The sequence below is a fragment of the Phalacrocorax carbo genome, chromosome 28 (genome assembly GCF_963921805.1).
Source record: "Phalacrocorax carbo chromosome 28, bPhaCar2.1, whole genome shotgun sequence".
In the NCBI taxonomy this organism is placed as follows: Eukaryota; Metazoa; Chordata; class Aves; order Suliformes; family Phalacrocoracidae; genus Phalacrocorax; species Phalacrocorax carbo.
Genome location: NC_087540.1, coordinates 1330743 through 1356076, shown reverse-complemented (window position 1 = coordinate 1356076; position 25334 = coordinate 1330743). Strand labels below are relative to the sequence as shown.

Below are 25334 nucleotides of genomic sequence, written 5' to 3'. Positions count from 1 at the left end.
AGGCCCGGCCTAGGCAGGGCACAGGCAGGTCCTATGCCCTGGGAAGAGGGGCTGGAGCGGTCCGGAGGCTGGCAGGGGTGTTGGGGGCTCTGCACGCACACCTCAAACAGCCGCACTAAGGGTCTTCGTTAAAGCCTCCAGGCACGCGCTTAATGTTACCTCTCTAATAATAATATTTCATCTGCCTTATCTGATTAGGTTAGGCTCATTTGAGTTTTGCAAAACACCTTTAATCACCTTGCAAATTCCCCATCATTATAAACAGAGCCACCACAAACATTTTCAGCGATCCAAGTTTTATTTTCAGCAATCCTTTTTATTTTTTTATATATATATGCAAGAAAGGCAGTTGTAAAAAAAAATAATTTAAAAAATATGAACAAGACAGAGGCTGAGAAAACATTAACAAGGCCCTGTGCTTTCTGCTAAAGTGCCTTCATTTCATTATCATTAAATTTGCCTAGTAATTAGATTTCGGTGCATGAATATTTTAAAAAAAAATGTAACAGACAGGCTGTCAAAAAAAAGCACGACAACATCAATTTGATAATTTTTTAGACAGAGACATTCATAAGCAATTAACACAGATTTCCTGGGTTTGGAGACTTTCTTTCTTTCTTTTCCTCTTTTTTTTTTTCTTTTTTTCCTTCCAGCCTTGTGTTCTTCACCTGAAATCAAAAGAAAATCACCGCAAACATCAGCACTTGCACTGCTGCTCTTTTTTCCCCCCGTTTGCCAACGCGACCCCCCGTGCCATTCTCCCCTGGCGCCCTGGCTTCGCATGCTCCAGCGCTCCTCTCCCCCACCTCCCACCCCAGCCTTGCCGAACACCGGCAGGCGCGAGGTTGGGTCATCCATCAGACCTCCCCACTCCTGCAGGACCAGATTAAATTAAGGTTGCATGAAGCTTCTGTCTTGATCTTCAGGCATTTCTGCTGAAAACAGTGATTTCGATCACTATTTGCATAATTGTACAGTTACGTATTCACTGGGTCCCTAATTATATGATCTGTGTTTGACACCGCTCCAGACGAGGGGAGGCTTGCGAGGGGCATACTAAACCGCCGGCTCTGCCGTTATCCCCCGCGCCCCCGGGCCCGATCCGGGCTCCAGGTGAGCTCGAAGCACGCCCTCCTTCCCCGCAGCTCCTCCCCGCAGCCTTACGGCCACCGAAACCGCAGCGGGGACCAGCCCCCGGTGCTCCCCCTCCCCACCCTATTCGTGTGCGGGACACGCACCGAGAGCGACGCCGGCCCCCCCCGCCCCCACCAGAAAAAAAGAGGGGGTTGTTCTTGGGATGCCGGTCCCCGCTCTACAGCTACCAGAACGACCCCCTGCAGAGCCATCATCATCCTCCGGTGTTGACCCCAAGGGATGCAGCACCACAAGCCTCCGCCTTGCCCGTGCTGCACGTTTCCAACGGGACCAAAAGGTGGATGGAAAACAACGTCATCCCAAATTCCCCTCTTTTTTTTCCCCCTCCTTAATGGTCCCAGAAGAACGTCGCGAGCCAGGAAGAAACCCAGCCTGGGGGCTGTTTGCTGGGGTGGCTGAAGGTCGGAGCTATCTGGGAGGTGGGGGCAGCCCGGGGTAGGCTCGCTCCTCGCCTGGACCCAGCAGAGCCCCCCGTAACGCTGACTCGGTGCCACCGAGCCCGTGGAGGCGCCCGCGAAGGAGCCGGTTGCTCGCCATCGGCTTCTTGCACTTGCACGGGGGCAAGTCCCTGCTCCCTCCTGAGCCCTTCGACTGGGAAGAAGCAACGTTCGGGAGGATTTTATTTCAGGCAGAGCTCCCAAAGTTCCTGGGTTTAGTCTTAAATCAGGACCAAACCCCTGCAATACCCCAGAAAGGCCTCTTTCCTCTGCACATCCCAAGGCCTTAAGAAATCACGTCCTTATTTTAACGGAGCCCTCTACATGCCGAAAGCCCGGCCAGGCACCAGCGTTAGGTCTGTGCTCTCTTACAAGAGCGACCCTTTGCAGTAAGCCCGGCTTGGGACAGCTCAGGGCTACTGCCAAAATGATCTGTGCAGGCCTTTCAAAGCATGCACCGGAGCTAACGCGCGCGCTGGGCAGAGAAAACAATAACAAAATAACCCCTAAACCCCAATTATTTGACCTAAACGTATATGGATGTTAAAAATCTGTGTCTATGTTATTTTTTTTATTATCGTTACTATCGCGATCGTCATCTCTGGCACATCAAGAATCCACAAACCAACCACACACAAAGAAAATCCTAGACCTCAGCTCAGGTCATGCCTTGCTAAAATCTCCTTTGCAAGGTTTTATCGGCAAGAGCAGGGAGTGGAAGCAGTTGGTACAAGCAGCTGAAAGACCAAATCAAAAGCATGTGAGCAGATTAAAGAATCAATCTCTCCGTTTGATGCAGAGGAAATCCCACTAATTATAAAGAAGGGGCTTATTTCCTGGAGTCGCTCTGTTTGAAGTCATCAAAACTAGTAATACTTAATTACTCTACTTTATGGAATATGTAACATGGAGCCCCTTCTCCCACTCGCCCGTCCTCCGACGCCATCGCGGGCGCTGGGGTTTCCAGGGGTTATGGTGATGTTCCTCCCGTACCCTTGCACTTATTTATTCAAATGAAGCTCTTAACAGCCCTCGCGTGAGCCGGCGGGGAAGCATTTAACCGTGCTTTAAAAGGAGGTTGTCATGAAAAAAACTAAAGCAACCCCTAAATCCGGAGCGACGCAGCCGTGCAAGCTACCTGGCTACTATTGCAAAGGCGTGCGCGGCGTGTGCCCGCCGTGCCAGCAAACACCTTCAGAATCAGGTATTTCGAAGGAAATCAAGGTGAGGGTATTTGCCTCGCCCTAATCCTTAGAAAAGGAAGGGGACTGGCAGTGGGGTTGCCAAAACGTGGCCTCCACAAGCCCTTAAGCGGCCCTTTGCGCCTTCCTGAGCAACCTTGGGTCGCCCAAGTGAGAGAAGAAGGAGCTGCCAGCCTTCGGTTTATGGAGACGCCTAGATGACATCCATAGATAGAAAAAAAAAAACACATTCAGGTATTTTGAGGACAAGAAAGAGACAGGTAGGCACGGGATCTTCTCAGAACTGGTATAAAGATATTTAATATCGAGGACTGTCTGATTTTCCTCATCTCTAGGTGGCTGTAGGGCGAACCTGGTCAGGAGGTGCTTCGCCAGCAACTGCCGGTCTCATAAAACATCGTGTTAAATCTCCAGTTTCTGGAGCCAGGTGGTAAATGTGGAAGGGAATCAGAGCTTTCATTAAAAAAAAAATATAAATAGCAATAATCAGATTTTTACAGGTTGAGAGAAACCTCGAAAAATGTGACCCAAGAGATTCAGGCAGGAAAAGGCAAGTAAGTTCATTTTTATTGAGTCCTGCCATTCTCGGTGCAATCTCCAGGGGAGCCGGCGGCATCCCTGGCACCGGGGCTGCTCTCGGGACCCGAGCCCTCAGGCAAAGCCAGCCCCGCCAAGCCAGCGAAGCCCACGGGAGCAAAACCAGGGCCTGAGGTTAGGATCTCTAAGCCCATCTCTCTCCCAAAGGCAACCCCCAGGGAGCAGGTCGTGAAGAGCTGCCCATTTCCATGCCTGGGGAGCACCAGGGCAAGCCAGGCTTGGGCTTGGCTTGCTCAACCCTGGCTGGTTAGGAGGCGTTTTTTTTTCCAAATGTCTCTTTTTTTCCAACTAAGCGGGGAAACTTTGGAGGGGAGAGACAGGAGGACGCCTTTTCCTTCACCACCACCTACACACACGACACTATTTCCAGTAGCAATAATAAATCTCGCTGCTCCGTCCTGGCGTTTCCCCCCAGATAACTGCGCCTGGCCGTGGGGAGCTACGCGCCGCCGATTGAAATCCTGCACATACCACCCCGCGTCAGGAATGCTGCTGTGGAGTCATGAGGCTTCGCAGCCAGGAACTGGGGGTGAAAAGGGGGTGGGTTTTTTTTTTCTTTCCTAAGACGGAAAGGGAAGAAATCCGCTAAGCCCAGGTTTGACCTCACTGGGAAATGCAACCGGGCTCCACACGAGTTCAGCTGGCCTGAAAAATCCCTTCTAAGATGCCTGAGCTTCGTGCAAACGCCACGCTGGAGCATTTCCCTAAAAGCCCCTCTACCTGCAAAGGGCCCCGGCGATTTTGCCGTCGGCGGGGGAAGAGGCGAGGGCCGCGCTCAGCGGCCGCGCCGCGGGGGTCGGCACCTCACCGCTCCCCGAGCTCTCGCCTCGTGCCCTTCCTCGGTGCTCCTTGCAGGTCCCGGAGACACCCCAGCGCCGCTGGGCTGTGCGGGGGGAGGATGGACGCGTTGCGGGGCATCCGCAGGGGCCTGGGGGGGCGAGAGCTCAGCTTCCAGCCTAATATTGTGAAATTTCCCCAATACCGCATGGCCTCACCGAGGCTTTCTCTGCTTGGGGGGTCTCCTTTGGAGAGCCAGCATCCGCCCGGAGAGGCACAGCTCGGAGCGCTCTTCGCTCCACCTTTTACACACTTGCATAACATGAATCAAAATAATATTTCCCTGAACAGCGCAGGGAGCATTCCGGCATTTAGCCCCTTGCAGGTGATGGGAATAGTTTAAGCTGGACCTGAAATAAAGCTCTCGCATCTCAGTCCCTCTGGCACTGAGAAAAAAAAAACCAAGACAAGCTTATCGCTGCTAATTTTTTGCGTTGCCTCTTCAGCAAAGGAGAAAAAAGAAGGACCTGCTGCGAGGTGAACATCCCCGTCTTCGCTGGCTGGTAAGAAAGGTGGCAAGAAAGGAACTGGATTTTACCCAAAGAGGCTTTTCTAGAGCTGGAGACTTTCTTCCCCGCACTCTGTGACGGCCTGGGACAGCAGCGAGGGGCAGAGCCGGGTCTGGGCTCCGCGTCCCAGCCCCGAGAGCGATGACCTGCTGTGGTTAAGAAGCACCCCGGGGCTGCGTCCCCGCTGCCTGGGGGACGGGCTCTGGGCGGACAGACAGACTTAAACCCCTCCCTGGTTCTAACCCTGTCCTAAGAGCGGAGCACAAACTGAAGCTTGGGGTGCTGCTGCTTTGCCCGCTGCCCTGAGGCCACAGGCGAGGGGCTCCTCTTGTGTCACCTCAAAAAGGGACGCGGGCTCAGGCAGAGGCGATGGCTGTGCCTGAAAAATAAACACGGCCACAAGACCTAAACCCTTCTGTACGTTAAGGGCTTAAAAGCTCTGCTCGGAGGGGTGCGGGAAGGGGGTCCCGCTCCCTGTCGGCTCTCCCCGGAGGAAGGGGCGAGCGGGTCCCCGCCGCCGTCGAGCGAGGACCTCGCTGCAGCCCGGCCGAGGTCTGTTTGTCACTTTTCCTTCATTATTTGCAGTTTGTACACAGGCGTCATTAGGGATTCATTCGGTTTCCCTAGCAGCAGGCATTAGTCTGGCTTCCCTTTCCCCCTTCTCTCGCCAGCGCCCTTTATTTTTAGTGTCTTATTTACAGTTTGACAGAGTAACTGTAACCCTTGCAAGCTACTCCAGCGGCTTTAATCGGGGGAATAATGGGTCCTGTCTGGCGATGAATAGAATTTAGGGGACAGATTGTTCCACACTCGCCCGGTGGGGTAATTTATTTATGTGCGCACTTGTCAGGAGGAGAAAGGGACGGGGGATCTGTATGCGCCGAGGACACTGCCGGTGCTGAAAGGGAAGGGAGAATGGAGCCAAACGCCCCAGATCCCGCTGCCCCCCCCCTCCGGCAGCTGAATGCCTCCGGTGGCCGTGAACTTGGAGGGGCCGAAAGCCCCATTCCCAGGCCCTCGGCACGTCAGTGGGGCCGCCGAGCGGCTGGGCTGCCGGCAGCGGGGCTTGGAGCTCCAGATGGGTCCAGCCGCGGCGGGCAGCCCTCCCCGGCACTGCCCCGCATAGCCGCGGCGCGGGGAGCACGTCCCATAGCAACGGTACAGTAGCAGGAGCACAGCGGGGGTCTGGGAAGAGAGGCAAAGCCCTCGGAAAAATACAGGATGGGTCCAGACAATGGCCCTCTCTCATATCATAAATTACACGGCAGCAACAAAAGGGGACAGATCTTCCCCGCTCCCACAGCCTGCCTGCTTGCCGGGTGCCGGTGGGCATCCCTGGGCACGGGGACGGTGGCAGCATGAGGGCGAAGTGGTGGCGTCGCACCTCCCAGCTCATGACATCCCCTTCACCCTTTCCCTGTCCCCTAAAGCTCCGCAGCGTCCCTGCTTTCTGCCCCAAAGTGCTGCCCGAGCATCCACCTCCCGGGCACCGGCGTCATCCGTCGCACCGCGACTGTGGTCCCTCAGCCGACGCCAACCGTGCCCGGGATCGGGGAGAAACGGCTCCTCGTCCAGAGGCGGGATGCTTTCTCCTTCTTCTGCTCCTCAGAGAAAAAGGCCCTCTTCCTCCTTTTTTCCTCCCTGTGGCTCCAGGCTGGGGGCGTTTTGCATCTGGGACCGATGGCAGCAACGTCTCGGCTCAGCTTCTCCCAGGCGCTGGCTGGGGCCGGACCAGGCTCCGTCGCAGCCGTCCCCGGGCTCCCACGCGAAGCAGGACAGCGGGATGCGCCGAGCGCCAGGGCCACCTCAGCCAGGCGATGGTTCCCCTCAGCAGGGAGGATTCACCCCGCAGAGACCCCAAGAAGAGGCAGGGCAGACGGGCAGGGGTTCCCTCTGCACCCACAGCTGCCGGGCAGCATCAGGCCGAACGAGAAGCGGGGCTCCGGCTGAACCCAGCTGCACCCCGACACGGAGGTGCCGAAGCTCCACCAGAATTTGTTGCCGATGTCCTTTAAGCGTCTCCCCGCTTGGCCTGGCTCCCACCTACGCTTGGCACCTTTCCTTTCCAAAAAAAAGCCTTAAAGTTAGCATATAATTACATTTTCTACCTAATTTAAGGCCTTTTTTAAGTTGCCACTATGGTATAAAGACACCCCTGGTCTGGCCACGCACCTTTTACACCCGCGTAGCCATTTCGGCTCCGGGGGGATTCGCCTTCACCGCTCTGTTGGTACGGTCAGGAATGAAACGGCCACGGCCGCAGGCTCCAATCCCCGCTAACGGCAGCCGCGGCGGGACAGAGCATCTTCCCGTTCCTGTGTTTTTCCCAGTTTACCGGTGTACTGGGAGAGGTGCTTAGAGCTGGGTGAGCCACGGGAGTCTGAGCGTGGGCAGATGTCCAAGGAAGCGCCCAGACCCACCTCACCCATCCCAGGTTCCTCTCCCGCAGGTGGAGATGCTACAGAGACCGCGGTTTCTGGCTACGTTAGACCTCAAACCATACAAGCAGCGCGCTAGTGGGTGGCACAGGAGGTCGGAATCGGACCGAAAGCACCAGGATGTCATCTCCAGGCCACGGAACAGAGAAGTACAAAGTCTCCTCCGATCGCCGCTGGCAGGAGGACACCCCATGCGATGCTCCTGGCATTGCTCCGCTGCTGCCCCGGGACCGAAGGCGATGCGCTGGCTTGCTTCGGGAGGAGAGGTCGGGCCGATGGCCCCCACGCCTGGTCCCGCGGCCGGTGAGAACCCTCGGCCTGGAGCAGGAGGTCTAGCGAGGTGGGACACGGGCAGGACGTCACCCACCGCCCCACAGCTCAGACCAAGAGCCTGTTTCATGGAAGACCTTCCCCTTGGCAGAGAGAGCAAGACCTCACCTTGCTCGGCTGAACTCAAGGCAAGAGTCCTTGCATACGCTTAAAAAAATGCAAGGAAAAGGTCTTTGCACTGGAAACCCGTGCCACAGGCGAGGGCTGGGGCGGGTGCGGGCAGCCCGGCTCCCGGGGGTCAAGGGCAGCCCCTGCACCGCCCTGGCCCGCCGCGAGAGGAGAGCGGTGACGATGGGCAGCGAGACCTGCGGCACGATCGCGTCGGGCCTGGGGCGGGGGGGACCCCCTCGTCCGGGTACAATGACTGTCTTTTCTGCTGATCACAAGCCTAATCCTCTTTGGTTTTTAATTGGCATTTGGGCTAAGCTGATTTAAACCTCTTCACCTTGTTGGGTTCCCCCCCTCCCCACTTCTTTCTTTTCTTGGGGGTTTTTTGGGGGTTTTTGGGTTTTTTTTTTTGGACCAAATAACAACGCTGCCATCACCAAGTCCCCGACACAATGACATCTTTGTGCGAGGGTGAGAGGAGAGGAAAGGGGAAGGGAGGGGGGAGAAGGGAAATGTGCTGAACCCACTCGGAAACAATGCGGAGTTTGTGATTCAGACTTGACCACTGGCAAAGGACCCGCTTCAGCTGCGCCTTGTTAATACACGCACTGCCCCTTCCCAGCCCCTCGCCCCCTGCCCATCACCCCCCGCCTCAGGCCGCCGCCGTGGGCTCTACCTGCGGTCCCCACCTCCCGGCGGATGCAGCGCCCCGATGCGACCCGCCGGAGCGGTACCCGCCTCCCGCCCCAGTCTCACCGGCGAGGCTCCGCTGTGCTGCCCACATGCGGGACGGGGACGTCCCGCCGTCCTCTTCGCCCCATCCGGGCCCAAACTGGTGCTGGTGACCCCGCGCCGGAGCCCCGTGCTGGGGCAAATCGCCGTCTACGTCGCGCTTCAGGCCAGGGTCTGCTGGCAGGAGGAGGAGGAAGAGGAGGAGGAGGGTGCACGTGGGAGCAGCTGCGGTGAGGGGCTTCTGCTGAGGGTCCTGCAGGACGGGTCCTGCTGGCAGCTCCCACACGGCCAGGGTCTCATGGCTTTTGAGGTGGGGGGGGTTCCATATAGCCCCCACTCCCGGGTTGGTGTTATAGCGAGCAGATCTGGGTTAAAAAGAAAAGCAACAGAAACACCTTTATTACCCTCTTTCCATCTAAACGACAACAAAAATCCAACCCCAAAGAACCCCAAAGGAGCCCTTTGTTCCTGCAGGTGGGAAAGACGCCTCTCACGGGGTTTGAGGATTACGAGTTAACAAACCAGCGATAACAGAACTGAAATACAGAACAAAATCCACGGTTGTTCAAGGCTTTGGGCCGAGGGGATGGTGAGGGAGGTGCTGGCGACCGCGGAGCTTTCAGCCCCTCTTTTTCCCCCCCCGTAACGTGGGTCGCCGTGGTCTCGCAGCAGTGGCTGAGCTCTTGCTCGAGGGATGCTCAGCCCGTCCCGTCGGCGAGCCGGCGCTAGAGACCGGCCAGTGTAAGAGCTTATGGGAAGCCTTTAAAAAAAAAAAACCAAACAAAACAAAACAAACCAACAAATCCACTTACCAGGAAATTCCTCTGCGAACTTTCGCTGGGGCCAGAGACCCCCGATTCGCCAGCCAGAAAATGGGCAGAGCATCGCACGGGGTGAACCCACGCTCCTCCCTAGCAGGGAGAGAAAGAAAAGAGGATGGGAAGACGTTAAGTGTCGGTCCCGTCCTCCCCTGGCTGGATTACACCAGGACGGGGAGATTACAGTCGTGTTTCTGGCAGAAAAGGGGAAGGAGGGAACTCTCAGCGCCCTCGCAACTGCGCCGGTTTCCGAAGCGGAGCCCCGCGGAGACGCCCCGGCAGATCTTCAGCCCTGTGAAGGAGCGAGAGGAGCCGGAATCTGCTCCGGGAGGATTAAAAATAAGGGAAAGCTCTCATTGCACCGCGGCCGTTCCTTGTCCCCGCCAAGCACGGTGCCAGCTTGCGTCCTGCTGTGGTCACAGTGGCAATCCTGCCAACCCCAAGTACCCAAGAATTACAAGGCAGGACCAAAAACTATAAATCTAAGTCAGAAAAAAAACACTTTTTTTGTTGTTTTATTATTTTTTTCCCATTGGCCTTCTGGGGAGCTGTGCTCTCCAGGCTTCCCTCCCTGCCCAGGGCAGCGCCTGCTCCGCCAAGGCACTTGAAAACCAAAACCAAACCCAGCAGCGCCCTGCGACTGCGGGAAGGGGGGTTTATCCAGGCGCCGGGAAAGCAGGGCGGCTCCGAGCGCTTTGCGGCGGCCGGGCCGGGGGCGACCCATCGCCGGCGGGAGCCGCGTCGCGGGGAGGCGCTTGGATGGGACGCAGGGCGAGGAGCCCGACGCGATGCGTCCCTGTGGCCTTCACCCCGGCGCCCCGCGGGGTTCCCCCCTTGCTGATGCAGCGGGAAGCAAGTGGGAGAGCTCCAGCCCCGGCAGCGTCCCTGCCTAGAAATAACGGAGCGGAGCAGGCGTGACCCTCGCGCCGCCAGCCGCCGCCCCGCACTGCTTTGGAGCATCCTTACAGAATTATTTTTTTATTTTAATATTATATTAATGTTCCCTTTACGTATTTTTTTCATCTGTAGAAACTCTGCTTTCATCCACGGCTATTCACAGGTTTCACCTTCTGCCCAGGGAAGAATTTACTTGGTTTGTTTAATAGAAGGCGGCGCTCGGGCCAGAGAAAGAGCCTTTTCTCCTGCCCATTAGTCCCATAAATCATTGATAATGCTACAGAAATCAGAGAGACAATCTGATCTGGTGGAAATTAAGGGACGGAGAGCGAGCGAGTGGCGCCGGTGGGAGCAGAGCGGGGATGCCCAGACCCATCCTCTCCTTCCAGCCCCGCTTCCAACCCATTAACGTGCCCCGTCCCAGGGTAAGAACGAGGGAAAAATGAAGGAAAAATTAAAAATCCCCCAGCGCTGACCAAAGGTTATAAATAAAAGCAGTGAGAAATCGACTAAGTAGAGGCAGCTTAGCCAAATAGCTAAGAGCCTTAGCGCATTTTTGCGAGCTTTAGGAAAGTATTTCCCATTCCTGAATCAGCAAGTCGGGCGGGCGATGGGGAGCTCGCAGGGATCCCGCGCTGCTTTGGGTCCGAAGCGTCACCATCCCCGGAGCGGCAGCGGCCGAGGCCACCAAAAAGGGATACGACGGTGACCGCCAGCACCTCCCACCCTACAGACCCCTCCGGGGAGCGGGACGGAGCCGCGCCAGGCGCTGCGACCCCGTGGGGACGCCGCCAGCCGGGCACGTTTGGGGCTCACTGGGAAAAAAAATGTGATTTATTTTTTCGTCTAAGTTTCTGGTTATTTTTTTAATCTGCTTTCAAAATTCCTGTCGCACCAGGGTTAAACTCACTCGGCATATTTAGGCTTTTAAGTTTTTAGGTCTCGTGGCAACAGAGGGATGGGGAGAAATTAAAAAGAACAACAAACCCGGCCTCGTGTGACACCCAGATTTTCGCCTAAACCACAAGCCTCGTGCAACGGGATCTGCAGATAAAAACACCCCAAAATAGTTCAAGTGCTGTAGTAAAATTAATCAGTTCACACCACACCAGGCTCTATGTCGTATAAAGTGATTTTTTCTCTCCCCCCCCCAAGTATTAACCTCAGTGCAATAACTTCGTACCCATAAATCACCTGGACCAGGTGAAACCTCTCACGCCTTTGCCCATCACGCACGCGGAGGGGATGAACCCGCTCGCGTTCGACATCGGGTTTTATTTCCCCCCCTTCCTAAACAGCCACAAAATGCTCTCAGCAACAGAAAAAATGAGTCCGTTGAATTTTTCTAGTCCAAAAAAAAAAAAAAAGAAAGGGGGGCGGGGGGGGGAATTAAACAGCTGTTTCCCTCGTGCTGTCGCAATACACAAAGAATTAAATATCATCTAACGCGACTAGGAAAAATTCCGCAGCCGAGCTTCAAACCCCACAATATCCCCATGTGGTGCGGAGGTCGTTTGAAACGATAATTAAAAAAAATAAATAACAAAATAATCGGGTGAAAAAAAAGACCGCGCGCTCGCCTTCGGTGCCATCCCGGCTGCAAAAACTGAAGCCGAAACAAAAAGAGGTTGATTTTGGGGTGTGGGTCGGGGCTGCGGGGGCGGGGGTGGGTGGGGGGGGGTTTGTTTCGTGGCCACGACGCCCCGCGCCAAGACCGTCGCCGGCGGGAAAAGGGAAAATCCCTCAACGGCCGAGGCCGGGCCGAGCGCCCCGCGGCGAGGCCGCGCTGCCCCGGGCGCTGCCGGCAGGATCCGTCCCCGTCCCCGGGATGCTGCGGGGATGCAGGCGGCCGCGTGGCGAGGGACCAAGGGGGGGAAAGACAATCGGCCATTTTACACGTCGGCTGCCTAAAATGGTGGCTCCCACCTTTTTTTTTTTTTTTTTCTTCTTTTTTTTTTTCTTTCCCCTTTCTGCTACCGTTTCAGCACGCATGCACCCGCGGGGAGGGGCGGGAGAGGGGCTGCGGCCCCCCGCGCGCGAGGGCGCCGGGAACAGGAGCCAAGATGGAATTAGAGGGAGAAATTAAAGGAGGGGAAGGGGGGGAGAGGGAAAGGATGCGCTTTGCCTCGACACGGCCTATCCGCCGTTGGCTTTTGTGCGCCTTGTGGAAGGGAGAGGCAGGAAGGCATCGAGGGGGGGAATAAATGGGGGGAAAAAAAAAAAAAGAGCATTTGGGCGAGGATGGCGAGGGGCAGGGATGCACATGGGATGCGGGGGAAAAAAATCTTCCCTTCTTTCTTTGCCGACCCCCCTTCGCCCTCCCCGCAATCCCGCTTTGACTTTTCCCACAGAAGTAGCCAACCTCCAAGAATGCAAATGACATTCATTATGTAAATGCATGCAAATCAGGTTTAACTATCGGAAGAAGGGCTCGGAATTTCTAATGGGTTAACTCTTTCGCGCACAACCAGGATAACAAGAGCCCCGTGTCTTCCTCGGGGCTTTGTGTTTCCCCGTCCATCCCCGGGCACCCCGACCCGCACCCCTCGGCGGGCGCCCTGCGGTCCCCGGGGAGGGCGTCGGGTGGAACAAAGCACCAGGGGGGGAAAAACACCCAACAACGACAATAAAAAACCCCCCCATTGGCGTGGGAGCGGCTGCCCCTTCGTTAAACGCGCTGGCAGGAGACGAGACAAAGCAGGTTTAAATGCAGAATTGGGAAAAAGAAAGAAGAAAAATAGAAAGGAAAACAACAACAACAACAAAAAAAGGGGAAATGAAAAAGGAAAAGGAAATAAGGGAAAGCAAAAAAAGGAAAAAAAGGAAAAAGATAAAGGAAAAGAAAAAAGGAAAAAAGGAAAACAAAAAAAAGGAAAAGGAAAAGAGAAAAAAGGAAAGGGAGGAAAAATATTAATTAAAAAAAAGAGAAAAAAATAAAGAAAAGGAAGGGAAAAGCGGGCCGCTCTCGGCAGACGGTGAAGCCCTGCCCGCGACGCATCGGCAGAGGGTGATGGCAGCCATGAGGGTGCGGCTGCTTCCAGCCGAGGCGCTCGCCGGGACGGGCACAGAGCCGCTGTCCCTTCATCTGCGGGGGAAAAAATGTCACGAGACGAACCGAAACGCCGTGTTTCGGGGGGGGTTTTTTTTTTGGTTTGGCTTTTGCACCGCGGGAAAAAAATAAAGAACAAATCAAACCGCCGCCGTTTCGCCCCGTGCCGGATGAGCCCGTTGTCCTCCGGGGAGGGGGGGGAGGAGCGGAGGGTGGCAGCGGTGGCACCGTGACCCGCCCCGGGGCACCTCGGAAGAGCGCGGCCCGAGGCCCCGCCACCCCGCTCCTCCGACAGCTCCGGAGAAATCCCGGTTCCCGGCCCCGAAAGCGCTCCGGGCTCCGACCCGGAGGCGTCCCAGGTGCGTAACCTCGCGCTCACCGAACGCGCAGCCGGGGAGTTGTGATGGTTCCAGTGAGCCGTAGAGCGGGGGAATGGAGGCATTGCATAATTCTAAATATTTTATAGCCATGCTGTTATTGATTAGCAATAATAATGCGTTTTAATATTACTCCTGTGGTTTGCCTAAAAATTATGCCTCATCTGCGCTAAAACCGCCTGATTTTTCCGTTATTTTCTATGGCTCCTTCCAATACCCACATTTGATTATATTTTTTTTTTCCCCATCTGCTCAAAAACTGTGATTATTTAAGACGGAAGCTGTCGGGGGCAGGAGCAATAATCGATGCCAGGGCAAGAATTTCCCAAATTTTAAGGGTTTGGTTAAAGACACGGTAAAAATGATTGTTTCACAGCCTGGCGCGCTCTGACATGCATGAGCCCAGAACTACTGGCCAGCTATAAAAAACCCAAACAAACCCCTTTTATGTCATGAATCTGACCTCAGCAGGTCCCAGCCTGGCAAGGCCTCTGCAGAGCATGAAATATTCAGCACTTTGGCAAACGTCGAGTGTCAAAAATATTTAAAAAAAATATGAGTCAGCCCCTTCCCTACTGAAAAAAAAAAAGATGAGGGAGGGGGAAAAAATTAAAATAATAATTTTAAATTTTCCCAAAACCCTGGTAAATTGGGTTTTTCTTTGTCTTCCGGCCTCCAGCATGCAGGCGGGTTGACATCCGCGAGCCTTGCTCGGCTCCCTTCGTCTGCTTTGGACTCCAAACCCCAGTTTCCACGTTGACGCGTCATTCCGAAACGGGAATTCTTGGGGAATAATGATTGGAAATCCTATTTTAAAAGAAATAATAAGAAATGGAGGCAGAGAAAAACCAAGGCCTGCGCGGGGGAATAAGGGCGGGAGGTGGGCGCGCACCCGCCCGCGGCTCTCGCGCCGACGGCGCCTTATCGCGAGGGGCGAATACCCAACATCGTTATCGCAGCGCGGTGCCGAGAGCCCCAACTTCTCCAGCACTTGCTTACCAGCATCTAAATCACCATTTACCCCGACGGGAACCAGTTAGGATTCGCTTTGCAAACGCCTGGTGCCAAAGGTACCCCCGGAGCTGCGGCAGGACGGGCTTCGGGCTGCTGGAAAGAAAATCGAATTAGTGGTTTTTAGCGCGGCGCCGGCAGGGAGAAGGGCGGAAATCGCTTCATTTCTTACAACCTCCCTCGCGGAGTCACGTGAAAAGGGGCCAGGCACCATTTTCAAAAGTGATTTTTAAATTTTTAAGTCTTTTTTATTTTTTCTAAGGGCTCCTGTTTATTTACCTCTCTTCTCCTTCCCCTCCCCTCTCTATCAAATGTCACTAGTCACATCTCTTTCCAACCTATTTGCTCTATTTTCCCCCTCCCCAATCCTCGATGCAACTCCAACCCTGGAAAGCTCCGGTGTTTTTGCAGCCCGAAGGCGCCCGGCTGCGCCCTCTGGGCACGGCGAAGGGAAAGAGGTGCCGTGGGCATTTGCACCCCATCAAAAAATTCAACTTTCAGAATGTTTTAATCACTTTGCATTAGAAACCGACTGCCAACTAACACACGCTGGGAGTGTTTATCCACACAGTGGGTGGAATGGAGCCCGGCAGCTCTGACAGCGATGCCTTGTGCAGGGGGCTCTGCAAGATCGCTGGAAAGAAGGAAAAATAAAAGGAAAAGGGGAAAAAAATAAGATAAAACGACAAAGGAAACACATATTTCTTGGCAATAATTTCAAGCGCCTTCTCGACGAGGCCCAGAGGCCACGTGTCCCAAGGGGAGCAACCCCCACGCAGCCACTTTCTCCCCCATTTCTACCATTTAAAAAGCCGCGAGCGACTCTGCCCAGCCTTTGCCGCACGTTTTTCGGCCAAAAAGCCTCATTTTTTTTCCCCCAAAAAGCCCCATTTTCCCTCCTTGCAAGGTTTCCAGGCAGGGTGCTCAGCACTGGACCTGGCCCAGGGCTTTTCCTAAGCCCTGCCGTGGGGAAAATGCGGGCTGGGGGAAGGCGCTGCTGATCTTTGAAGGAATCCACCATCAGATCATGAAAAAATTAGCAAGGGCAGGAGGAAAATATCCGGGACAGAGACACGTTGGGACACTGAGTCCTCAGTTCGGGGCACGGGGCAGCAGGAGCCACCGCCGGGGGATTAAATCCCTAAAGGCTCCAGCCAGGTGCCCCAAAACAACCTTCCCAGCGGAGAAGAGCCTTTAAAGTCCCAAACTGCTGCATCAAACCTCTTGGGTTTCCTACCAAGCAGGACCTTTGTGGGTTTTTTTTTTTTAAAGAAAGATCTGAGGTCTGGGGCTATTATAGGTAGCAGAAGGCTTCCCTCCTACACGCTCACCGGTGCCAGGAGTCACCCGGGGACGACCCCGCACCAAGCGCTAATTAAAGCGCTTTCAGGGAGAATCCTGACTTTTTACCGCTCCTTACAAGGGCGAGAGGAAAAGAGGAGTTTTGCGGCTCAAACCGCCTCGTGACAGTCGATGCTCGTCACCTCTCGGGATGCGGCGGGGTGTGGAAGCGCCCGTAGACCGCGAAACAATTTCCCCTGGGATCGCAGAGGGGGTTTGGGCTTTGATGATCGGGCCTTAAAAAAGCAGGAGGCAAAAGCTCTCAATAGGGTTATTTTCGGAGGCAGAGTCTCCTGATACTGTTATTTTTAACCGGTTTTAACTCATCTCACCATGGGCTTTTTTAAAGCCACCTCACCAACTCTTCCAGGGCCAGATTTTCCTTTGCCAGGCTCAATTTTCCAGGGGCTGCCGATAGCCCTCCAAAACCCCCCCAAGAAAAAAACCCCAAGCCCACCACCCTTTTTTCCCTCCCCCCCCCTCATTTTCCCAAAGAACCGGGAGGCGTGAGCACTCAAGAGTCAAATTTGCCCAGGACCCGCGTCCCCTAAGAAAGCAGGGCTCATTCGCCTTCCACAAACTCCGCAGCGGCAACAAAAGTCCCTTTCAAGCCCTTCCAGACGCAAGTCCTTCAGCTCAATTAGTCAGGCACACAGAGACACAAAAAAGCCTCCCATTCAGGCTAGTGGCTGGCTGTGGAGGACAAGGGCGAAGAAAGGATCTTTCTCCCACGCTTTCACTGGGTGTCATAACAAGCAGAAAGCCCTCTTACGGGGGGATTATTGGAGATAAGAGCCCGATGGAGGAGCTGGTGCAGAAGCCGGGGCTGCAGAGGTAGGGGAGGAGGGGATGGGGTTTGGAGGTTGCAGCTCCCAAGGTCGGGTGAGCACGGCCGCCGACGGCATCGCGCTCCATGGCAAATGTTTCGAATAATAAAAAAAAAAGAAAAGAAGAAAAAAAAATAATGATGATATTCTCTCCCCCCCCCCCCCCGGCACACACACGCGCAGAATAATCCCGGTTCTCCATGGCAACCTGCTCCATGGCCATCCCTCGCACTGGAGGAGGGAGGCAGCCTGCCTTCGGCCTCGCTGCCAGCTTGCCCTGGTGCCGGCGAAAGCCCTGGCCGAGGCGGGCAGCGGGGCCGGAGGCCTCCTCTCGCTCCCTTCTTCTCCGAAAATAAGTGGTTAATCTTGAGCAAAGAGCAGCAAGAAGGTGCCTGGTCCTGCGGCAAAGCTCTCCGTGCAGAAACCCACCCAGCCCTGCTGGTGCTCCTAGAGATGGGTGGGTTTAAGGTGAAAAAGAACTTTCATTAAAATAAATTAAAATAAACAAAAGGGAAATAACAAACAAACAAAAAAGGATGGGTTTTCTTGTTCAAAGCCAAAACAAAGGGGAAGAAGGGAGGAAATTCTCCAAAAAACAGGGTTTGTCTGCAAAATCCCGAGGTCGCCCGTCCTCTGTGGTACCTGTCCAGCCCCGCAAAGCATCCCGAGCCCTCCAACCTCCCCCGCAGCCGGAGGGGTCGAACCCTGCACCTCCCGGCCAGGCCCAAGCAGGTAGAAAAAAAAATCCTCTGGATACCAACAGGGTTGGTTGGCGTTGATTTCAGGATCAATCGAAGTTCCTGAGCGAATTACGTGCCTAACTCCCTTGAACAACCACCCAACGTTGTACCCCTAAGTCCCCACGGCTTCGCGATTGACTCCATACGCGGCCGCGGGGGCCAGCGCACATCCAGCTCGTTCCAAAGACACTATTCCTCTCCCAAAACAGGGGCCACAGAGGCAAAATCAAAGCAAATGTTAGAAAATCTAGGTGGTTTCCCCCTCCACCCTCCCGCTCAGCCCCTGCACGTCGCCGCTGCGGGATGCCCGCGCTCCCGGCACCACCGAGGAGAGGATGACAAGAACATCCAAGTTTAGCGACGCTTTACAAGGATCAGGGCGGGGATATAAACTCTCCAGCTCGGGGACGGAAAGCCGAGCAACTCTCTCGGAATACATTATCCCATAATTGTAGGGTTTCAAGCACTTTCCTCCCAAGCAGCTGGTGCCTGCTGGTGCCAGAGAAAGGTTATGTGGCCCAGACGCAATCCTGCCCGGTCCAGCCCGGGAATCCTTAAAACAATCTGCTCCTATGAAATACCATAAAAGCTGAATATTTCACTCTTAACTAAAATAGTAGGTATTTACTAAAAGCCAGAAGGGGAAGAATGGATGAAACAAAGCGGGGGAGAGCTCTTCCTCCTTTCCAAAGAGCACCCAGTGCCTCTGAGAGAGTGACGCGGATCTGGGGGACCCCCTTTCCCCTCCCCGTAGCTCACACACTGATCCGAGAGGCTTCACACACACGCACACCCCCAACAGGGATGAGTTTTGAGCTTCCAGCAGGCAGGAACCTGCTGAAGGTCAGATTAAACCTGGTTTACCTGCATCGACCCAGGCGATGCAAAGCCACGGGCTGAGCCAACAGCCCCCAGGAGCCACACGCGGGGTTCGGGGCCAAGCCGTCCCACCACACCACCAACAAACACTCAGTCTTTTTCATTCCCAACACTTATTAATCAGCTCTTTTTTTTTTTTTTCCTCCTCTGAGACCCCGCATTTTCTCCCCGTCCCAGAGCAAGCTCCACCTGCCTGCAAAAAATTCCTCGCACGAGAGCAAGCAGATGCGCTCAATGCACGTGCTCCCTCCTCCTGCACCAGCACCCTGGCACTACCCCCTTTGTCCCTGGCTCTGGCAACACTAAAAGCCCTAAAAGTGGAATTAAAATGACTTTTTTACACCTAGCTCGGGCTGCCAAAGCTGAGGGTCAGGCCAGAGCCGTCATCTCCGGGTGAGGATTACACAGCTTAACTTTCCAGTTACAGATGCTAGGTCCAAGTCTGGTCTTAGCCGTAGCAGGACAAATCCTGGAGTTATATGCCAGCACAAGACCGTGATCCGCTGATAACGAGAGGTGGATTCAGCCAGGAGCACTGATCCAAGGCCTCACTGTTAGCCTTGCAGGCTTCACTACCCAAGGACACCCCCCCCCAGCCCCAGGATTCAGGGGGTCCCTCGCCACGGCTGGCCCAGGGCTCCTGAACCAAGACTTCCCAGCTCTTTCGCTGCCAAACTAACCGCAGCCATCCCAGCTTTGCAGGCGGCCAGACCCTGCCTGCTCCAAAGCCCTTCGCCCTTTCCCCCTGCATCTTACAGCGGCGGGAGAACGGCAGCGAGCGGGGAGGTGTCGGGACTCACACGCTCACGTCTTTTCCTATCTCTGTCCCTGAAAATCCCGCAGGACAAGCCAGAATTCAGCCTCAGGACTATTTTTAGGCCCCCCCACCCCGCCGCCACGCTGGCAGTGCTGTCACACGAGCGCCGGGCCAGCAAAACCTCCCGCGGCGGCGGCGGGTGACAGGGAGAGGCGAAGCTGCCAGCGCGGGCGGCGGGCGCCGCGGCTCCGCTTTCACATCCAATCACCCTGGCTTGCATCTGAGCGACCTGCCTGCTGGCGGGCCATCTCCTGCGAGCGGCCTAAAGACCACAGAGCTCATCATTTTCCTCCCAGCTGTCCCCCCCCAACCCCTCCGGGGCACTGCCACCCACTTTCCCCCGGGGCAGGGTGCAGGAGCAGCCGTCCGGTCCCATTTGCTGGATGCCCAGCACCGTGTTTGCACCCTGGGATGCAACGGGGGCGGGGGGGGTGTGGATTTAAGAAATCCCCTCTCCCGTTTGCTCCTGCCATACAGAGACGGGCGCCCCAAAGCCATTGCAGGGCGTTGCAAACCACTTTGCAAAGCGCCGCGCGTCAGCGGCCAGACCCACATCTGCAAAGCCACGGCGGGGACCGGGACCAGGGTCAGCACGAAGAGGCAGCTGCCTGCACCCCTCCTCCAGTCCGAGCACCGAAACGGGGGGGCCCAGGGCTCAGGCGGTTAATTCAGAGCATCGCCCCGGCCTCCGTTCCCACACACCCGCCACTTGCTGAAATTAAAGCGGGGCCTGATCTGATTCCTATGGCAGCTTAGTGCGCCCACTCAGCCGGTTTATCATAATCCCGACATAAAAATCGTTCCCTTGAAAACGCTCAGGGGTTTTGAAGCCCTGATTGTTTGAAGAGGAAAGACTCTGTTCTCGGCACAAAGACGAGCTCCCCTCTTAGCCCCCGGTCCAGCGGCTGGAGGCTTCAATAAGCATTTTTGACCCCGTCGGTACCGATGGCAGGAAGCCTTACGCTTTCTCTCGGCGCAGCGATCCCCCCCAAACCCAGCCCGACGAGGGGTCCTGGATCACGCAGCGCACGGACGCGACGCCCCAAAAGCAGCAGAGCTTCCAGGGCCGATGCTGGGAGCGAGCTGCCAGCCCTGCCCCTAGAAACCGTCCCGTCTCCCGCGCAAATCTGGCCGTGGTGGCTCGGAGGGAGGAAATATACCTATATTTCCCACAAATCTATAGCTATGCACACCCATATGTATGTTATATCACAGCTATAGGGCTGCTCTGCAGCGGCCCATCCCGCGGCGCGCGGGAGCGTGCGGAGCCGCGGCGGGAAGGGGAGGCTGCGGAGGAGAAGGGGCAATTTGTGCCCTGTGGAGACCTTAAAGGGCTTAAACCATCAGGGCCTCCTTTTGTTTTCAGTTTAAAGTTGTTAAAAAACGGCCAGCAGAAAATTCCTTCAGTCAGGAAACGTCTGCTTTCCTCAAACACAAAAAAACCCTGATGAATTTTTTTTAAATTTTCTAAACTATTTTTCACAGTTCGGGGCCGAGAATTTGCGATCCTTGTTTATAAAAAGCATAAACATTTTATCCTTTGCAAAGAAAAAGTTAATATCCACTGGCAGCACTGACCGGCAGGAATCTCTCTGTGTGTCTGCCAGTCCCCGGGCCCGCTGCGCCGGCCGCTGCGCATCGTCCAGACGACGAGAGGGGTGCGAAGGGGCTTTGGCCTCAACAACAAACCGATCCGCTGCATTTCTGCATCCCTGGCATAAGCATTAAAGACAGGAGCTAAAGGCGACTCAGGCGCAAGCTTTTTCCTAGAGGAAAGTGATATATTGAATGAAATTATTAATTTTCAATAATTATAGTTGTATAGGCTACTTCTTCTCAATGACTCACCGAACCATAGGAAAATTAGTATTGCATTTGCTCCCTTTTTTTTTCCCTTTGCTCCAAACACGCTGCTTCTAAGCATGGAAAAGAATGTGGAGAGCTAATCTCTCAATACAGAACATGCAAGCATATCTGCTATTAACGTCTCCAGCAGTTATGTAGCCATAAGGCAGAACAGAGTAGACAGTGCTGAGTGTTAAGCAGTCAAATCATAGTGTCCAAGCAAGCTTAAACGGCCACATGTAAGCTGCAATTTGGATCAACGTCATGCCAACACACTCGGCTTTCTTATTGCCGGTCTACTCCAGTAGCAAATCGGGGAGAAATGGGGGGAAAAAAAAGAAAAATCAGCTGTTTGCAAGACTGTTCCAGTTCATGTTCCCAAAGGCCTTGGCGAGAGCCGAGCTCTCAGCCACGCAGCCCGTCCCGCTGCTGGGAACGGTCACCCACCGCAACAAAAATCCGAATTGAAAAGAAATCTCCACCCGTACGGAGAGCGACCCGGTCCGGCGGCACCCCCGGGGAGCTGCGGCAAAGCCGGCGGCGCCGAGAGCCCCGCGGGACCCCCCACCCGATGGTCCGGCCCCTCCGAAAGAGCGGCGACTGGGGTGAAATGGGTTCCCGTTCGCCCTGTCCAGGCTGGGAGCACAAAGGGACGGGCGAAGACCTGGAGATGCTTTAGCCCCGCGGTGCCACCGCGTCCCTGAGCAGAAGTGGGGGGTTCACAACCATTATTTTTTTGCAGCAGCAGCAGCAGGGAACGGGGTTCTCAAGCTCCAGAGAGCCAGATCAGGCACAATGGGCTTGAAAACCATCCCTTCCATCACCGACCAACACGGGCACCTCCTGCCCCTGGATGCGGCCCAACACGCACGGGCTCCCTACGCCCCGGGTTGCCGAATTCCCGGCCGAGTTTCGCCCTCGTCCCAGTTCGCATCCCCCCATTCCTGCTCGTGCCTTTGTTATACCCAAGCAAGTGACACCATCAAACATCAGCCTATGGCGGTGCCGCCTTGGCCCCGCACAGACCATGATTGGTCACCTAGGAACACCAAAAGATGATCACATAGCATCGCTTCCAGCCCCTGATTGGACAAAAGGTGGTTTTTCCTCCCCCCCCGCCTTGAACGAAGACACCGGCCAATGGTGGATGGCACATGGCAGCTCACCAGTGCTCACCCAGCAATAAAAGTCCCTCGTCCCCCACGCTCTCGTCCCTGGGCGAGCCACCGCACCCCTTCGCACGAGGCCTTTCGGGCCACCGCTCAACGCCGGCGTCCGCCCACGGACGCATCCTAGTCGTCGAGCCCGGCGAGCGCCGGCTCAACCGGCAACTGTCCTGCTCCCGGCTCGGTCTGCCTCGGAGGGGCGAGGGAGGAGAGCTCGGTGCGGTGACATCCTGCTGTCACCAAAGCCAAGGGCGTCCAACTTCGTCCTCTAAGACGCTTGGGGTGCGAGCATCCGTGGAGGATGCTCTTCTCGCCCCTTCCGTGGAGGATGCTCTCTCCCCTTCCATTGACCAAGGCTCAGGCGCTTTCTGGAGCCGGTTCTTTGTTGCCCTCTCCTCCGCAACGTCCCCCCAGGGACGAGCCACCGGGCCGGGAGAGCGGCGCTTTGCGCCCTCCCAAGGGCAGAGCAGCCGCAAGGCAACAGAGAACGGGGAATAAAATAAAAAGCTTGTTAAAAACTTCCCTACGCCCCTGCCACCGGCGGCGTGGGCTGCGGGAGCAGCGCCAGGAACAATAGCAGCACCCAGATGAACCTCGAAGGGAAGACAGAAGGGAGGTTTGCCTTCAGCCTTCCCCAAGCTGATCGTTCCGGGGAGCTTCAGGCGCGCACGGAATTATCCCGTGTTACAGGGCCATGGGGGAGGGCGGGGGGGGGGGGGGAATATCTTGTTTATTAATTTAAAGTAATCATAGGAGCAGGATAAATCACGTTACACCCAGAACTACAGCCTTTCCCTGGACAAGGAACCAGGGGTAGATTCTTCTGCCTTTTCCTTTTTTCTTTTTTTTTTTTTTTTTTTTTTTTTTTCTTTTTTTTAAAGGTCCCAAAGAGCACACGAGCGAAACGAGCGGGTCCAGCACAGGCCAAAAGCCAGCTCTTTTTCTACGTCTCTCACAAGAGGGTTTTCATAAAGTTGCAATGCTCTCATTGCTCCTTTCCAAAACCAGTTCGGGTGCTGTCACCCGCATTTGTTCTTTATTATTCTGAATTCCCCCCCGCCCCCACCTTGGAATCACCATTCTGAGATTAACGTATAAACTTAATCCACCACAAGATCTTTGTGTTCTTCTACGCAACACCAAGACGCCTTTCCAAATAGGTCGCTGTATTTTGCGGGTGGCGTCTAAGGCTGACCATTAAAAGCGAGCGGGAAGTGCCCAGTTCGCCTCTTCGACCCCAAATTCCCTTCTACGGTAGCGTAGGTAAAAAATCAAAATCTCTCAGTTTCCGTAAGGAAGAGGTTGACATAATCCAGTGAGGGGGGTAAGGACCAGCATGAATTTGCAGAGAGGATAAATCAGACAAAATCAAGTTCACCAATTAGTCTCACGCGGTTTCATACACAAGTTAAATATATATATTTTTTCTTTTTTTTTTTGGTAAATCCCCAATCTTGGAATCTTGAGTCCGTTCAAGGAAAGGTTCATAGACAAAGGGTTAAAAGAAGAAAGAAAGCGTTTGGATAGAGGTGCTGGGGAAGAAAAAACAAAGAAAACTGCAAGAAACCATTTTCCAAAGCACCAGATCCTTCTTTCTAATCCCAATATCAAGTTATATCTGTCAGGGAAGAAAATTAAACATATAACGGAGGGAAGGGGGGGTGGGGGAGTTAAAAAAAAATAAAGAGAAAAAGAATCCAGCGCTCGTATTTGCAAAACGACCATTAATAAACATCGCTCTGTTGCTGCTTTATTAAACAGATAATCCAGCACAGTAATCTGTATCGATTTATGGATTCTCTGATGCTATACGACTAGTTACGCAATGGAAGTTCATCCTTGATCTGTAGTCTGCGTCCTGGGCTTAACTAATTCATAATCTGATTGGAAGTTTTACTTTGTTAATTCAATTACAGTTAACAGCCGAGGAGAGAGCGGCCACATCCTCGTCTTTCTCAAGACAGACGTTTTCTTCACATGCACAGAATTAGAAAACTCTTTCTTAAAATCACAGGAGGCAAATAGGTTCTTTTTTTTAAAAAAAAAAAAAAAATCCTACCTCAGGTTTTAATTCCAGTCTCAAAAAGTTGTCTTTTTTTCCCCCAGTTTTTTTTTTCCGCCTCTCATTTCCTTTCTCTTCCTTTTTTTTTTTTTTTCCTCTCCATTTCATTTTTGCTTTTCCTCCTCTTCCTTTTGATGAATTTCCTTTCTTCTCCACATCCTCCTCAGGCGTGTAATGGGGTTATTTTTACTTTCGGTTATCTAGCTTTATGAAGAATTGACACCACTCATACAGCTAGATAACCAAAGATAACAACCAACCCCTGAAGTCTACAGCATTAGCAGGAATAAGCCAAGCTCTTCTTCTCCAGGGGGTTCGGGGGCACAGGGCTTTTGGGGAAGGAACGAGGGAGGAAAACGAATAAAAAAAGAGATGCAAATATTAGCAGCGAGATCCATAAAATCAGCACACAGCTACATCAGCGGCCCTGTTCCTGCAACCCAGCAAGCCCAGGGCAAAGCTCTCCTGAGCATCGATGGGACAAGCAGGATCAGGCCCCTCGAAAATACAAAATTTTGAGCAGAATTACAGAAGGAACCGATTTTCTGGCGACTTTAAAATTTGTTGCCTTTGCAAACCGAATGATATTCTGCAGGTGCTGAGAATTAAGCCCGCATTATTTTTAATAACTATCAAATCAATGCATTCAAACCGGTAATAATCAGAGCAAATATAATTTGCGCCCGCAACTTAAAATATGCGTAAAAGACCAAAAGGACCTTTCCCCACCCATAAATGCATTTAACGCTCTCTAAACAAAATGACTGCGAAAAAAAAAAAAAAAAAAAAGAAACAAAAACCCAAAACCAACCCCGCCGGTTAAAATAAATAATAACTTGTGATGCTTTGGGTTCAGCCAAGATCTGGGGGAACAGAAGCGATGAATAAACACAGAAAACGCGGAAGAAACGATGAAAGGGAGGGAAGGGAAGGACGAAGGCAGGGAGCGACTCCTGCTCGCGGCTCAGGACCCCGGCCCTGCGCGCAGGGACCGCGCACCTTGCGCGGGGCCCCGCGCCCCTCCTTTGCTTCGGGGGGGACCCGCAGCCCTCGCCTGCCTCTCCCCGCACCCCTCGCCTGCCTCTCCCCGCACCCCTCCGTCCTTTCTTCTTTCGCGGGGAACCCGCATCCCTCCCTCCTTCCTTCGCGGGCTCTGCATC

The 25334-nt window shown here is 54.3% G+C and overlaps 1 long non-coding RNA gene across 3 annotated transcripts; it reads right to left on the bottom strand.

The window, feature by feature from the left end:
- Positions 1 to 285: 285 nt before the first annotated feature.
- LOC135318118 (uncharacterized) lies at positions 286 to 24344 on the bottom strand. Of its 3 annotated transcripts, XR_010376534.1 has the most exons (5): positions 24172 to 24344; positions 14486 to 14593; positions 9158 to 9256; positions 8370 to 8710; positions 286 to 668 (listed from the first exon to the last, which is right to left on the bottom strand). It is a non-coding gene; the product is annotated as an uncharacterized LOC135318118 (long non-coding RNA). The 3 variants fall into 3 exon arrangements; XR_010376532.1 differs by lacking the exon at positions 286 to 668 and having other exon boundaries at positions 8249 to 8710; XR_010376533.1 differs by lacking the exon at positions 286 to 668 and having other exon boundaries at positions 8249 to 8710; positions 14486 to 14590.
- Between the last annotated feature and the right edge of the window lie 990 nt (positions 24345 to 25334).